The following is a 16,862-nucleotide window of genomic DNA, read 5'->3' as shown; positions in this document are numbered from 1 at the left end:
TGCCAGTAATACCCTGCACGAATGGCCTTTGATGAGAGAGATCAGCCACCGATGTGGCTACCGCATATCACTTCATGTAGTTCTGCCATGATGCGCATGCATTGTTCACCGTCTACACATGCCAGGATAGGATGGGTGAATCCATGCTTGAACAACTTTCCATCGATCAGGGTGTACTTACTCAAATTTTTATTGATTTTTCGAGCTTCTGCAAGTTCTAGCGGAAGTACTTCACCAGCCAAGTAGCGTTGGTAAGCCGTTGTTCCCGCCAGTTGACCTAAGGTGCCTTATGCGTCTACGACAGTTGTGCGTCTGAATATCCCTCCTCCTCAACAACGCTTTCCTCCTTGTGAATCACCTGAAAAATAAGAGACAACGGGCACCCTCGCGGTCGTTTGCACTCCGACGCTCAAGTCAAACACCAAAAACTCTAACTTCTAAGAGCTTTGTGTGTGTATTCTCTCTGTGTGTTGCATTAGAAATACGTACCTTGTTATGCTAGTGGTTTCCCCTTATATACATTTCAGTGTCTCTGCCCCTCTTGCTAACTGTGACTTAAGCATACTATAGGTGCGTCTTAGTGACACTATCACCCATTCCTAGGGCCATCTAGTGCGCGTGACTACCCTGCCGAAGCGCAACTGGCGCGGGATGACCACTTGGATGCCAACTCATGCACCCAATATCTGGGTCATCGACCTTGAGAGTTCCCTGTCTTATTCATGTGCCATGCATGCAGATCACCCCTAGGATATGACCCTTACGAGTCGTCTCTTTCCCTGTGGCTCTTTGATGGTGGTGCGTACTACCGCGTTCCCTACACCCCATGAACGGACCCCTCGTGATCTAGGCTTCCCCTTATAGGTAATTGGAGTGTGGCCTGAAAACCACCTTTTTCGATCTATCTTTACTGTTGGGTTGTCGAGTCCCGAGGCCTCCACGCCCTGCCTCGATGCCTCCCCCTCCTCGGTTTCCCTAATCCATGAGCCTAGCGAGACTCTGTCCTGTCTTGCCAACCTCCCAGTGGACCCAATCTTCAGGGCCCCACCATGACATTGGTCAACGCCCGAGTCCGAGGACTGGTCGGTACACAAGCCCCCCAGTCTCGAGCTGTTAACTTGTTCAACAAAGAGACTATGGCCTCGCCCTGCCGACCTACGTGGCTTCATGTGACAGGACGTGTACAGTGCACTGAAGTGATGTTTTCCTGTTCCTTTCTTAATCAGCGCACACGTGTCTTAACCAAGCGATTGGGACCTAACGTCGTTTGTGCTTTCCAAGTTTACGTTAGAATGTTTCAAAAACGCGCGCTTCATGCACTGTTTCATCACTCAAAACTTCCCTTGCACTCTTCATCTTCTTCTTCGAGCGCTCTTTTTTCCTTTGTCGCAAAAATCACAACTTTCTCTCGACAACAATCAAAGGTATGATTTTTCTCCATTGATTGCTCTTTATTTCTGATTTTGCGCATTGATAACTGCATGGGACTGTTTAAACTTCCACATTTTAAGTTTTCTTCTGCATCTTCTTCGTTCCTCTGTTTTCTGGGTTTTCCTGCGTGGGTAGGGTTTTTCTAGGCTTTTTTAGTTTCACACTTTAGCCCCCCTTTCTGAACCTTTGCTTTCTTCTTTTCCTTGCTTTTTCTAGCTTCCTTCATCATGGCACGAACAAAAGTCACCGCTAACCCTCCTCCTCCTAGAGTCAACTACAAGCCCTTATACCCTTGGGCCTCCGACGAGCTCCTTGCTGAAACCGCCACCCTCACCTCTATTGCAGACTAGAGGGCGCATCTAGATAGCGAACCTGAGTTCAGGGGTAGGGTGTTCGGGAGAGAGTGCGAACCCGTGTGCGTGGACAGTCGCGCCAACGAAGGTGAACCCTTCTTCTTCTTCTACCAGACTGTCTTCAAGCGCATTGGGCAGCGCCTTCCCTTCAACAGCTTCAAAAGGGAGTTGCTAACAGAAATAAATGTTACCCCTGCCTAGCTGTATCCCAAAAACTGGGCCTTCACCATACTTTGCAATCACTTTGGCCACACCTCATCCGTCGACGTCTTCCTTCATTTCTTCGAAGCCAAGAAACCCAGGAAGAACTTAAGGATAAGCTTTAGCGATGTGGTAGGAAGACTCTTCCTTACCCTGTTTCAATCGTCATACAAAGGCTTAAAGGGAAAGTTCTTTAGGGTGTGCAGCTCTGAACACGACCACACCTCGTTGGACGGATTCCCCTTGTACTGGTGGGGGAGTTAAAACTCAAGAAAGCTAAAACCCTTGATGAGCTTTCTTCTGCCGATCGCGGGGTATGCCAAGTGTTGGCCATCCTGGGGTGGTTTTCAACACCGTTGAGCTTATAAAGTGCGAGTACGATCCATCCAGACTCCCTAGCTACATTGGTATAAAGCCCTGCCTCTAACCCTTTCTTCTGTCTATACCGCTTTGCTTATATGTTGCCTCATACCTTACATATGTGTTGATTTTCTGTCCTTCCTTGCATTCGCTAAGTTCTTATCTCTCCTTCTTTTGATGCAGGGATGGTGTTAAACGCAGAGAAACAGGCAACACTAGCTGAGGTTCTAGCCCTTTGTGACGACGTCGCTGCTGGTGCGGGCGCCTCAGCACCCGCTGCTCAACCTACCACCCAAACCATTCCTGCCCCTGCTTCCTCAGCTCCCATTTCCGCAATTCTTTTGGCAACTGTCGGAGCCTCTCCAAGTCCAACCCCCTTTGAGAAGGGCAAGGGGTGGTAAACATCGCTTCTGATGATGAGGAGGACACCTTGGATGACCTTGTCTTAAAGAGGCGCAGGGCGGCTGTGGCGGCTCCCTCGCATTCCAAATCATCCAGCCGTCCTGCCTCGTTCAGGGAGCACCCTCCAAGCGCCTCATCCCTCCAAAGCCTTTTCATGCTCGAAGGTGGGGGTGAAATCGCCCCTGAGCCTCCCTGTGCTCCTGCCCCTGAGCTTCCCCTGATCCTTCAACAAATTCTTAAAGGTTACCAAAAAGGGGTCATGGGAAGCTCCACCAACAAGGCTATGCGGGAGAATTTGGCTCTCAGCCTTAGTGAATTCTTTGCCCAGGCTGACACCTTCTCCCATGGTACGGGTGGGGCACGTTCGTCCGCTGCGCGCTCCCCTACTTGCTGCAAACCCCTACGTAGTTCTTTGCGCTTTGCGCAGTTCCGTGTTGTTCGCTCGTGACGCGGCAATTTCAACCCTAGACGCCACTACTTCTGCTTGGAGGGCACGCATTGTCTCCAAGATTTGCTGTGTGGTTGCGTTGTCCCCTCCGGGGGGCACAACTCTTGTGAGTCCAGCAGTTCCTTGCCTCGTACTCCTCATATTGTTGGCAACGACTCCTAACGTCATTACGAGTGGGACCTTTCTTTAACGTGCCCCACGGTGGGCGCCAAATGTTCCTGCCAGTTGACTCCCTTCGCTGGTTGACTCCAACAACAGCTTTAGCCCTTCAATCTTGCCTGAGAATCGTACCTTCTTGATCAAGAAACCTCTCACCTGTAAAGACAAAAGGGCGCCCTAGCAGCCGTTTGCACTCTGACGCTCAAGTCAGTATTAGGGCAAAGAAACACCAAGTTTCTTAGAAACTGTGTACCTTGCTAGGGTTCTCGACACCCTTTATATAGGCTGAAACTAGGGTTTACCTTTGTACTATTACCCTTATCTAGGGTTCCTTGGAAAATGTCTTTGTGCTGCTATTTAGGTAATCTTAGCGTATCTGGCACATAGAACCTTCCTTAACTGGAGTGCAACGAATAACAGAGTAGCCGCTTGGGTACCAACTTGTGCACCTATTCTCTAGCGCCATCTGCTTTGTGGGTGCCCTAAGCATTCACATGCCATGCATGCAGCTTCCCTAGAAACCCTAACCCTAATGGGCTTTAATGCCTCCCAGGATTATTCATACGTGCTTTGCCTTCATGTGTTATACACGCCACGCGCATGGATCCCTTGTGACTTAGGCTTCCCACACATCTCATGTCTTAGCTGTTAACTCAACATAACTGTAGGGCCCACTGTACGTGGCCCTCTATAACATTCAGACCACCGATGTTCAATCTTCTCCCTCTACTGGCGAGGTCCGATATCAATCTCCAACATCGGGGCTTAGCATACCAATATCCAAAGACTAACCAATCCCCTGGTAGGTGCGTTTGGGGCCCACCTCACGTGGCTCCCTTCCATTACCAAGCATCGGTGCGGGATGTCTGAGGTCAGTCTCTGGGTAACTGACCGAGGATTGGTCGGGACACAATCCCCCTAGTCTCGAGTTGTAACTTGTTTTAGCGAAGAGACTAAGTGATCGCGTTGGGCTGAATTAACAGACCACATCTGTTTTGTGGTTTGAATTATCAATTTTGGAAAGTTAGAATGAAAATCTTTGTTGAGTCTCTTGATAAAGGAATTTGGGATGCAATTGAAAATGGCCCTTTTATTCCTAAATTTGAAAAGGATGGATCTTCTTTTGAGAAACCTTGGTCTCAATGGATTGATGCTGAAAATAAAAAGGCCAAGTTTGATTGCATTGCCAAGAATATCATAACCTCTGCTTTGAATTCAGATGAATTTTTCATGATCTCACAATGTGCATCGGCTAAGGAAATGTGGGATACTCTAGAAGTCACCCATGAAGAAACAAATGATGTGAAGAGATCTAGGAAACATACTTTAATACAAGAGTATGAGATGTTTAGAATGCTCAAGGGAGAATCAATTGTTGAAGTACAAAAGAGATTCACTCACATCATCAACCATCTAATGAGTCTTGGAAAAACCTTTGATAAAGAGGAGCTAAACATCAAGATTCTCAAGTGTCTTGATAGATCTTGGCAACCTAAGGTAATGACAATCTCTGAATCAAAGGACTTGACATCCTTGACTATGACTTCCTTGTTTGGTAAGCTTAGAGAACATGAGTTGGAGATGAATAGACTCAATGTTCAAGAAAGTGAGGATAAGCATGTAAGGAACATTGCTTTAAAAGCTTCCAAGCACAAGAATAAGCAAGATTCAAGTGATGAAAGTGAGGAAGAAAATCTAAGCTTGTTTTCCAAAAAGTTTAGCAAATCCTTGAAGAGAAATCGCAACAAAGAAGCTAACAAAGAAAGGTATGGAAACAAGAAAACTAGTGATTTCAATTCTAACAATTATACTTGCCTTGGTTGTGGTGAACAAGGGCATATAAAAGCTAATTGCCCAAATAAAGAAAGCAATGAAAAGAAGTCAAGCAATAAGGAAAAGAGAGGGAAATCAAAAAGAGCATATATTGCTTGGGATGAAAACAAAGTCTCCTCATCAACCTCTTCATCAAGTGAAGATGAAAAAGCCAATCTTTGTTTAATGGCAGATGGAAATGATCATTCAAGCAGCTTAAGCAGTGTAAGTTCTTGTGCTTCCTTAAGTGCTGAAAATTATAGCCAACTACTTCAAGCTTTTAAAGAAACTCATGAAGAAGCTAACTGATTGGCTCTCTCAAACAACCGATTGAAAGGGTTGAATAACTGGCTTGAAAATAGAGTCAAGACACTTGAAGAAGAATTGGAAAAGTCAAAAAATGATTTTGAAAATCTTGAAATGCATTGCAAAAACTCTTCTCATTTGTGTAGCTCTAAAGTTTGTGAAAATTGTAAAACTCTTGAGAGTAAGATCCACTACCTTGTAAGAACTGTGGATAAACTCTCAAAGGGTAAATCCAATTTTGAAACTGTCTTGGCATCCCAACAATGTGTTTTTGGAAAATCTGGTTTGGGGTTTTATCCTCAAAACAAAAAGAATGGGATTTCAAAGCCTTTTTCAAAAGTGCCAGAAAAACAACCGATTGAAAGATTGGAACAACCGGTTGTTACATGCTTTTATTGCATGAAGAGAGGCCACTCAGTTAGATTATGTAAAATTAGGAAATATTTTGTTCCTAAAGGTATTTTGAAATGGATTCCCAAAGGCTATGAGGTTTTCAATGATAAAGAAAAATTAAAAGGACCCACTTTTTTAAGGGGGCCAAATCTTGTTGCTTGAATTCATTATGATGCAAGGATACTAGAGAAACATGAAGTCCTAACTCATGTGATCAAGTCCTTGTAAGAAAAGAAGTATGACTGGAACTGAATTAAGGGTATGTATCAGTCCTAGATATCTTGAAAGGCAAAAGAAGCATTCTTGATCACAAACAATGACTCATTGAAGGAACTTCATAACAAAAGGATAAGACGTTCCCTATCTCTGCTTTTCAATTATAATTTCATATCAAATTCTTCATCTACATAAGAGAAATTGCATCTATTTTAAACTCTTCTCAGTTTCTATTTAAAATACAAACTTTTTTATTGCTGCAGAAAAACAACTGATTTTTGATTGGTTGAAAAGCCAAAAGCTGGACAATGTGAGGAGGCTTCTCAAAGAACAGCTGTTGAAGAGGTTCTTGGAGATGAAAGGGGACATACATCCGGATCTAATTCGGGTTTTCTACACAAATTTGAAGTTTGAAGGAAACAATCTTGTTTCTCATGTTAAGGGTGTAGATATGGAGATTACCCATGATAAAACTTGATGACATTTTACGGCAAGTGCACCGCGTTTGTCAGAAGTAATAATTGTCCCTAAGGACGGATATCAATCCCACAAGGAACAGTGAATTATCGAGTACAATATTCGCTAGATATAACAACAGAACAATAAAATGAGTTTGAAGTGATTGTGTTGACACTGATCAATAAGAAAACAAACAGAGAATTAGTTGCTTCAATTGGAAAAATAGGGATTAGGTTTCATCTCTGTCACTCTCATGTATTTTGAATAGCATGTCAATGTTATGTTCTTTGATTGAAATTGATGCTCGTAGAAAATTCATTTATAACGATCTCTCGCATATAAAATTCTTAAGAATGTTTCCTAAATACCGATCTATCGTATACTTATAAAAACAACTTAGAAATCACAATCAGACGTTAATGGCAATTAACATTTCAAGTCTATCTTTAGCACTTAAATATGCTAAGTATTGATGTTTAGGTCCGAACCCTAAAAAATACCTCTCAGTCAGATTTAAGATTCTCAATTTGTCACAGAAAGTTAAAAGTAAAACAAGAATACCAATAATCAATCAAGAACTGAATATTAATATATAAAATATCACCTTAATACATAAGAGTTTGAGCCGATTACTCCCAATCCCAAATGGTAGAATTAGCCACGCATACTTCTAGTACCTTCCATTCTCCCAATTGGCTACAATTCACTCTATGGTGTTTTCCTCTCAATCTCGCACACTAGGGTTGAACCTCTAACCCCCTATTTATCCTAATTTTCTAGGGTTAGGTTCCTTCTTGTGTCGTGCTAATGGGCTAAGTGATAAACATAAAAAAGACTCAATCTTTCTTTGCATCTTTTTCCATTCTGGGACCTTCTATCTTTTTCTTTTTACCTCAAATTATTCTCCTTTACTCCAAATCTTCAATCCTCCCTAGAAATCTGCAATTAACACCAAATTTGGGAATAAAATGCTCTTATTCAAATAAAACTCATAAAAAATATACAAAGGTATAAATTCATAAATTAGGGATTATTTTACATGTAAATTAGCAAGAAATCTTCATAATTGTCTATATTTTAATATGAAATATTACTAAAATTAGGCACTTATCAATGGGCTGCTGTAACTGGTTTGAAATATGTTGGGCTGAGAATCAATAAAGGAAACATCGGTGTAGTGGAAAACTTCAACAAAGTTCAGTATTATAGAAGTTGTTTCAAGAATCCTCAAACTCAAATAAGGACTTGTTTTGTTGGAGGTTTGAAGTTAAATGAAAGGTTGTTAACTCTCATTGTTACATGGATTTTAACACCTAGAGGAACCAACCTTTCTGTTTTAACTGAAGAAGATCTTGTTTATATCTATTGCATCATGAACAAAGTCAAGATCAATTGGATTCATATCATCAAGGATCACATGCAAAAATCTATGAGGTTAAGTGATTACCATTATCCTTATGTTGTCTTGATTTATAAGTTTTTACTCTATTTTGAAGTGAATCTTGAGGATGAAACATCTGAGTTGGTGAAATCAACACTTGAAGATGGGTTTTACCAAGATCAATGGAAAATGGGTAAGCAAGGATGGTGAACATGGTGGTTCCTCAAGTGCTGCACAAGCTGAAAAAGATGAAGAAGACCAATATGGTGTTGATATGAATGTTCAAGATGCAGAACAACCTGCAACTGAGTTTGGTGCTGGAACAAGTGTTGGACATCAAGGAGATGAGACTCCTTCAATGACTTCCTTTGAAAGCTACATGGTGAATAGGCTAGATGGCTTTGCGGAAAATCAAAGAAATCTTCATGATCTTTGTGTCTCAAACTTTCAGAACGTTGATAACAGATTCCAAAGCATAGATACAAGGTTTCAAACGCTTGATGAACAAATTGAAGTTGTTCAGAATCAAATCTTTGAGTTGTAGTATGGAAAGGAAGACTGAAGAAAAACAACCAGTTGATCTGTCGAAACAATCGATTGTTATGTTTATCTATCAAGGCTTTATTGTTTTCTATCTTTGTATTTCCTTATTCTGAACTATTCTGTTTTATCTCTTCCTAAAGTCTATTTGTGAAGACAAATAGGGGGAGAATGTTTGGTTCTATGATGACAAACTCTGATATGTTTGAATGTTGTTTAAATTCTGCTACTACTGTTGTTGTTTTTAACTTTTTAACTTGTTTTTGGCTGGTTTATGCAGAAAACTAGTCAATATGATATTCTAACCTGTTGTTAAAGATGCTCTGGTTTGCATAAGTTTTGCTTTGCAGGTGTTGTTTCAGATTCAAACAAAGACCAACACAAGCAACCAGGGATTTGTCTTCATCAAATAGGGGAGATTGTTGATCAAGAGTGATCAAGTGCTTTGAAGAATTCAAATTATGCTTTGAAGAATCTAAATCCTTTGTGTTTGAAGCAAGGTTGTGTTGCTGCTGTGTTTTGGGAGGGATCTGGGTAGTTTTATTTGTAATCCACTCCTTTGTTGAATCTAAAGCTAATGTGTTTTAAATCATTTTCAAATAAAGTGTTTTTTCAACTAAGTGAAAAATAACCTGTTGTTTTGTCGAATCAATCGGTTGTTTTACTCTTACGTGTTTTTGAAAAGGTTGAAAACTGTTTGAGTTTGGTTGACTCAACTGCCAAACCAAACAATCGGTTGTTTTGTGGTTTCAACCGTTTGTTTCTTTGAAAATCCTAACAGTATTCTATTTTGGTGGTTGAATGTGCTTTAAATGATTTTCAACTGAATACGCTCCTTCATTAAATGTTTTGACCAATCTTTGGAAAATATAAATAGTTTGTTTATGTTTTCAAACATGTAAGAGAAACAGATTTGAGTTTTTCAGTTGTGAAAGAGTTGATTCAAGATTTGAACATTCACATCAAAGCTTTGGGTTTTCTAAGAGAGTGGAATAGGATTGCATTTGTATTGATTTCAGATTGTTCTGTAAACAAGTGTAATCTCTTCTCAACCTTCTGTATTTTTGGTGTTGTGTTGCCAAGGAGTGTTGTGTGCTCTTGAGGGGATCAAGATCAATACTCTTGGTGTGTGATTTGCCAAAGTGAGTGTGTTTCTTGAAGGGTTCAAGGTCACTACTTTGGTGGATTATGTGTTGTAATCGGGTTTGATTACTTAGTGGATTACCCAGTGGTTTTCTGGGAACTGGATATAGCCCTTGGTTTAAGAGTGAATCAGTATAAACTGTTGATGTATCTTTCTCTTACCCTTAAACTCATTTACATTTTGTTTTTAGCTTTGTTGGTCTAAACAACCAATTGTTTCGCAGAAACAACTGATTGTTTTTCTGTTGTTTTATTGATCTTGTTCTTGGTTAACATGATTTTTGTTTTGGATTCATACAAAGAATTTTGTTAAACTTTAAAAAGATTTCAAAAACCTCTCTTTAACAATTCACCCCCCTCTTGTTTAAGGTCATATATTCTAATAAAAAGTTCATAGGTAATAAGATTCGTGGGTAATAGTTGGTAGGTAATGCTGAATTTACCTACGGATTCAGATCTGTAGGTAATATCCGTAGGTAATATCCGTAGGTAATGTTGTTGTAGGTAATATCCCCAGGTAATGCTGAATTTACCTACGGATTAAAATTCGTGGGTAAAAATCTGTAGATAATACTGTTTTTTTTTATTGTGAAAAGTTTCAATTTTTAATTCTCTATAGCAGTTGTTTTAATAGTCTAATCTCCTGGAAAACTGGTTTTTGTGAACGCATGATTGAGAGTCTTTCTCATCTTAAACTTTGGTTTCTTAGTTAGTTCGCATTGTTCTAATTAATTTCTTGGGCTCATGAGTCAAGAGAGAGGAGATAAGCATTCCCATGGAACAAAGTGGGTACTGATTAAACCAGTAGACGCATGTTTTACTAGTGAGATTCAGTTGAATCAGATTGACACATGTTCAATCTGGTTTAGCTCTGTGGGAGGATTGAGAAATGATTAATCTTTAGAGAACCTGTAAAGAATTCAATGGTGGAAGAACTTGAGGATCAACCATTATTTTAGTTGCTGTTTAATATTTTTTATATTTTCTGCACAACTATCTCAGCCCTTTTTTATTATTATTGTTATTGCTAACTCTTATTGTTTGTAGATAGATTCTAAACACCGATTTACTGATTTTACTATTGGATTCGTTGGGAGACGACTTTGGGTCATCTGACCACAATTATACTATCATCTCACTAGTGTTAGACAACTCTACGTAGAATCATATTAATTTGACAACTATCAAATTTAGCGTCGTTGCTGGGATTCCAATTTTGATTTTGGCTATCAAGTTTTATTTTCCTGGTTTTATTTTCCTAATTTAATTTTCTGCATATTTAACTTAATGTTTTCTTCTTATTAGTTTTTATTTATTTATTATAGTCTAAAAAATTAAAATTAAAATAAATAAAAAATATAATATTCAAGATATTATTTTATCATATTGATTTTATTTCGTTATATTATCGTTATCTTATTTTGATTTTTCTTTATTTCAATTTTTTATATTTTTTTATTTGAATTTGTTTTTAATTTATTTCCTTATATATTTTCTTTTAATCATATTTTGATTTGTTTTATTTTATTTCCTTATTCCTTATATATTTATCTTATTTTGATTTGTGATATTTTATTTTCTATTTTTATATATTAGATGTTTATCTTATTTTAATTTATTGTATTTTATTCTCTTTATATTTTTTATCTTAATCTTATTTTGATTTATTTATTTTATTTCTTTATATTTTGTATCTTAATCTTATTTTGATTTCCTTTATTTTATATCTTTTCTGTTTATAATTATTATTTTTTTTGCGATATTTTTTTATTTATGTTTTTGTTTTTATTTTTCTTGTTGCTGTTTTTTTTTATTTTCTATATTTTTTTATTTGTTTTTTTTTCTTTCCATTTTTTAAGCATTATGTGTCACATTTGCATTAGTTTTTTTTTATATAGGATTTTGCATTTAGGTAGACACATCAATTGCTACTCTTTGATTTTTTTTAAAAAAAATTGAAAGCAATTCAAGGAAAACTCTGACTATGAAAAACTTGGTTTTTAAGTTTGTCCACTTGTGACTCGCCTCTATTTTTTGGGAGTTTACTTGGTTTGCTTTCCAATTAAAAAAAAAAGTTTGCCCTGAGGGGTCTAATAAGTGTTGGTGTCCATTACATATCTTCCCTATTTTCAATTCCAAAATGGAACGAAGCTTAGCTGGAGAAATTTACATTTATGATATTTATTACGAACCATATTTGTAGCAACCTTCACAATTTTATGAGCAACTTCTACTACAATGTGGGTCATATTTTCAGCAGCCTCAACATAATAATCCATATTGTTAGCAGTCTTATCAGCAACCTCAACAACAACCATATTATCAACAATACTATTTTGATGAAAGTCAAACACCTTTTCAACCATTTTTTGCAAACTGATAATATTCCTCATAATCTTGAAGAGCCATCTTTAGAGGAGCTTATGAGACAATTAATGGTAAATACAATGAAATCTCAACAAAGCATAGATGTTACTCTATCAAAATTAGAAGAGAAAGTTTGTCAATTGGCTAGACAAGTTTAAGATATTGCTAAGAATTTTGATGATACATGTGCAACATGTGTTGAGATGAACAAATGCATATCGTCTGATGATATGATTTGCATTGCATACGTTGGTATTACTACACCAACATCGTCTAATGAGTCAGAGTGCATAGACGTAACCATACCAATTGTTTTTTTTGCTGACCCAGTTGATTTACTGGTTGTTAATTAAGATCTCTAGACCATTATCAACTGATGTCCAACCTCCACTGATGGAGGAAAACTCATTGCTTAATCAAGAGGCATTAGACACTATGAGACATGCTGATAAAAATAATTTCGTACATCATATAAACATTGAGGATGAAATTGTGCTTGAGTTTCTAGGAGATTTTAACTTTTCCAATCAAATTGAATGTACAATGGTTGAGAAAGATAAGTTCTTAGAATGCTTTAACCCTTGTGATGCAAGTTTTGATACAGAAGTTGTTGATGTTGTTATATTTTATGAATATATTGAAAAAGATTGCGCACTAGCAGATGACTCTGACATGGTTTTGGACGTAATACAAGAAGAGGAAGAGCAGATGTGACCCATCTTTCAAGTAGATTCTGCTAGTGGAGAAGAAGATGATATTATTCTTCAATCCTTGAAGCTTCAAAGAATACAACCTCCACTATTTAAGGTGAAGCCCATATCACTCCTTTCATCATTTCCACTGGCTACACCTTCTATCATAGTTGGAACATTTGAAAGGACCCTCTACCAGCCACCACCACCTCCTAACTTACATTTCATTCCATCTCCCACCTTAACTAGATTTTCTACCCTAACTAGACTGTATAGCCTTAGACCACCACCCTTAGACAATCCTCAAACAACTAACCATATCAGATTCTCTATATTGAATAAATTTATTTCTTCCATCTATACTCTAGACAGTACCATAATCCATCCATGGAAGAAACTGTACCATTTCACACGCCCTCCAAATCCACCCCATTTTCATCTATTATTTCAAGGCTTCTTCATCATAGCAGGTTTGTTTCATAGTTTACCAAAGTACTACATGCCTTGGCCAGACCTTTCAGCAATCATCATCTATGTGCTACACTATATAAAGGCCTTTGGCTTATATTGTAGAGGAGATGGTTGAGGAGATTTGTTGCAGCTGCCACTTCCCTCAAGCTAACGAGGGAGTACTTCTTTTCTCACTTTTATCATACACATTTATTTGTTGATTTTACATTAAGGACTGTATGATTTAAGTGTGGGGGGAGAATTATAATTTAGGATTTGTTTTTCTCTTTTGTGTTTTTTTTGTTTGATTTTTTTTACTTTTATTTTGCTTCTGTTAAAATAAATAAGCTTTTTAGGATTTTCTAATGGTTGGCATGTTTTATAATTCTTGAAAATCTTAGTTTCTTGATCTTTTTTGTTTATATTTTCTTAAATATTGAAAAATAAGTTGGTTATGAGAAATTTTAGGTTGAATCTTTTGAAATAGATTGTACCTAGTGAGTTTTTGAGCCTCAATTGATATCTTTTAATGTTCTTTTTAGTGTGTTTTAACTCATGTTTGTTTATACTCTAGAACTTAGCTTGATTGTTTGTTTTACAATTGTGATTTGTGTGCATGAACTGATATAATAGGGACATTTTTTTTGTTTAAATTAACCCACTAGCCATAATAGCCTACCTTTATGATAATCCATTTGTTATCCCCTTGAGCCTATAGCCTTTTTCTTATTTTTAACTCTCATTATAAGCCAAAAACAGAAAAGCCATGATTACCCATACCTTAGAAGATAAAGGAGTTTTGAAATGATTTGGGAATAGGTTCTTGAATAAGTGTGGGTGTATCTCATTTTTTTTATCAACAAGAAAAAATAAATAAATGTGAACCACTTCAGGGGTGATCCAACCCTTATACATTTTGGCTGAAAGCCCACAACAGTCCAAACAACAGCTATAGCCCCACACAAACTGTAGAAAGAAACACCAACCCAACCTACCACTAATCACTTGTTTTTAATCGAAAACATACAAACTAGTGTATCTCATTTTCATAGTTTACCTCTTCAATTACAAAAAAAAAGATGGAAAAGAAAAAAAAAAGAAATAAAACAACAAAAAGAAAAGAAAATAAAAAAAAATAAGAGTGGATTGTCTAATACATTGGGTAGACTATTTACTGTATGAAAAAATGTTATCTTGAAATAAAAAGAGGAGTTGAATTGTCATGATACTTACACTTGTTTTTAGCCTATCTTCCATTTCTCCTTTGTTTTTCTATAATTTTTAAGCCTATTTTCCCATTTTTACCTACCTTTACCTTAGCCTCATTACATCCCTTATGAAGTCCTCTTGATCTCTAATTGCATGTTTTTCAATTGTTGTGAATATTAGAGTCTTGCTAAGCATATGGTAGTGTTCCTTTGCATGAGTGTTGAGTGTAAATACAAACCCCAAACACTTGAGAATTGAAGAGTGTCTCGTAAAGTTCTATCAATTTTGTTTCAACTTATGATTTCAATTACTTGCTTGTATATTAAAATATAGGAATTTCAATTCACATTTTTCTTGATTCTTTGATTTCTTCAAATTATATCATGTTTTCATTATACGTTCTTAGAATTTCCTATTTGTTATTTGCACTGTTTTTATTTTTTATTTTCTTTTTGAAACCTTAGAGTGTTTTTCCCAGAAGTGCAAAAGGATAAGTGAGGGGGTATTTGATGAGCATATATTTATTCACACTCAATAGCTTTAATCATAGATTATTGGATTATAATAATAAATAAATCCATTGTTTTAATTAATATTCATATAATTGGGTTTATTTGGGCCTTAACTATTATTTTTGTTAATTTTTTTTCTTTATAGAGTAAATGGGCCAAATATGCAAAAGTCCAAGTTGCTTCTTGAATCAAAACTGAAAACAAATTCTGATGAGAAGAAAGAGAAAATAAAAGCTAAAATATCTCAGAAACAAAATCGGAAGCAAATCTTTTACAAAATACAATAATTATGGAAAGTTGGAAACTGTTAACAAAATCTTAACTAAAATCTTCTTTTGTTTTGCCTCCGCATGGAAGGCTAAACCTATTGGTTGATTCATTTGTAATTCCCCATTGAGTTCCGAGGTTTTGTTCAATAAAAGTTTCACTTTTTAATTCTCTATAACAGTTGTTTTAATAGTCTAATGTCCTGAAAAACTGGTTTTTGTGAACGCATGATTGAGAGTCTTCCTTATCTTAAACTTTGGTTTCTTAGTTAATTCGTATTGTTCTAATTAATTTCTTCGGCGCATGATTCAAGAGAGAGGAGATAAGCATTCTCATGGAGTATACACATGGAACAAAGTGGGTACTGATTAAACCAGTAGACGCATGCTTTACTGGTGAGATTCAGTTGAATCAGATTGGGGCATGTTCAATCTAGTTTAACTTTATTGGAGTATTAAGAAAGGATTAATCTTTAAAGAACCTGTGAAGAATTCAATGGTGGAAGAACTTGAGGATCAATTGTTTTTCTATTTGCTATTTAATATTTTTTATATTTTCTTCACAACTATCTCAACCCCTTTTTATTATTATTGTTATTGCTAACTCTTATTGCTTGCATCTAAACTTAAATTTAATGATTTTACTATTAGATTTGTTGGGAGACGACTTGGGGTCATCTGACCACAATTATACTATCATCTCTCTAGTGTTAAACCAGTCTGCGCTAGAATCATATTAATTTGACAGCAAATCGACAACTATCAGGGTGCATAACTTTTGTTTATAAAAGTGTGATATGGTTAGTGTGTCATACTTGTTATTATTCGACAATTTGAGGATGTGTGATGATACACATGGGGAGCTATCACACTCACCCACACGTACAACTAATTTGAGGATGCTTGCTTTGCATAGACAAAACAGTTGGGAGGTTATGTCATGCTATTGTAGGTAATTAATACAATAATTTAAACAATTTAAATTTATTTTCAATTAAATATATGAATAATATTAAGTTCATAATGGATTAGGCGTGAATATATGAACATTTCATAGGGATGAGAATTTGTGATATTACTCGCACCTATCAGGAGCTCCTCCCTTGAGTGTGTCATTATGTCATGGATGCCATATATGTACAATTAGCGCTATGCGTGTTCAGATACCCATGCTATGGTGTTTTGGAGTCCTTATGACAACCATCGACTTAACCGGTCGTTTGAGGTGATAACCATGTTCTCAGGATACATTCAGCTCGGGATGTGATTACAACATCATTTTCTCGAGCTGTTCTACACCAATATGGATACAAACAGATGATTTCTTGGCCACCCCCACCTTTCGAAATAGGTGTAGTTGTTGGCATTGATGACCGATGGTTACACTTTGTTGACCATCTTATTACCAGTGTGACACTAGCTTCACATCCCTTAACATGTGTAGTTGAATACATGCACTGGTTCAGATCAATCTCACATCCCTAGATACTTCCTCGGGCGTAGATTGATTGTGTGTATTGTCATGTTGTCGACCACCTATTCCATACAATGGTCAGTCACAACCATCATCATTATAATAAGACCATGTTTGTCCGATGAGTTATTTTCATTATGTTACCATGAATTTTTGTTTTGAATTTTCAAGTGGTTAATGCAATAGTTCAATGAATGCAAGATATATTCAGGAGGATCGTCAGCATTATTAAACGCATGATCGACTGTGGACATGTCACAGTAGGTACTCTAACATGGAACGAAAATT

Source organism: Phaseolus vulgaris, chromosome 5 (assembly GCF_051622355.1).
Source record: "Phaseolus vulgaris cultivar YP4 chromosome 5, ASM5162235v1, whole genome shotgun sequence".
In the NCBI taxonomy this organism is placed as follows: domain Eukaryota; kingdom Viridiplantae; phylum Streptophyta; class Magnoliopsida; order Fabales; family Fabaceae; genus Phaseolus; species Phaseolus vulgaris.
The sequence above is the reverse complement of the archived record's forward strand: the minus strand, read 5'-3'. Positions refer to the sequence as shown.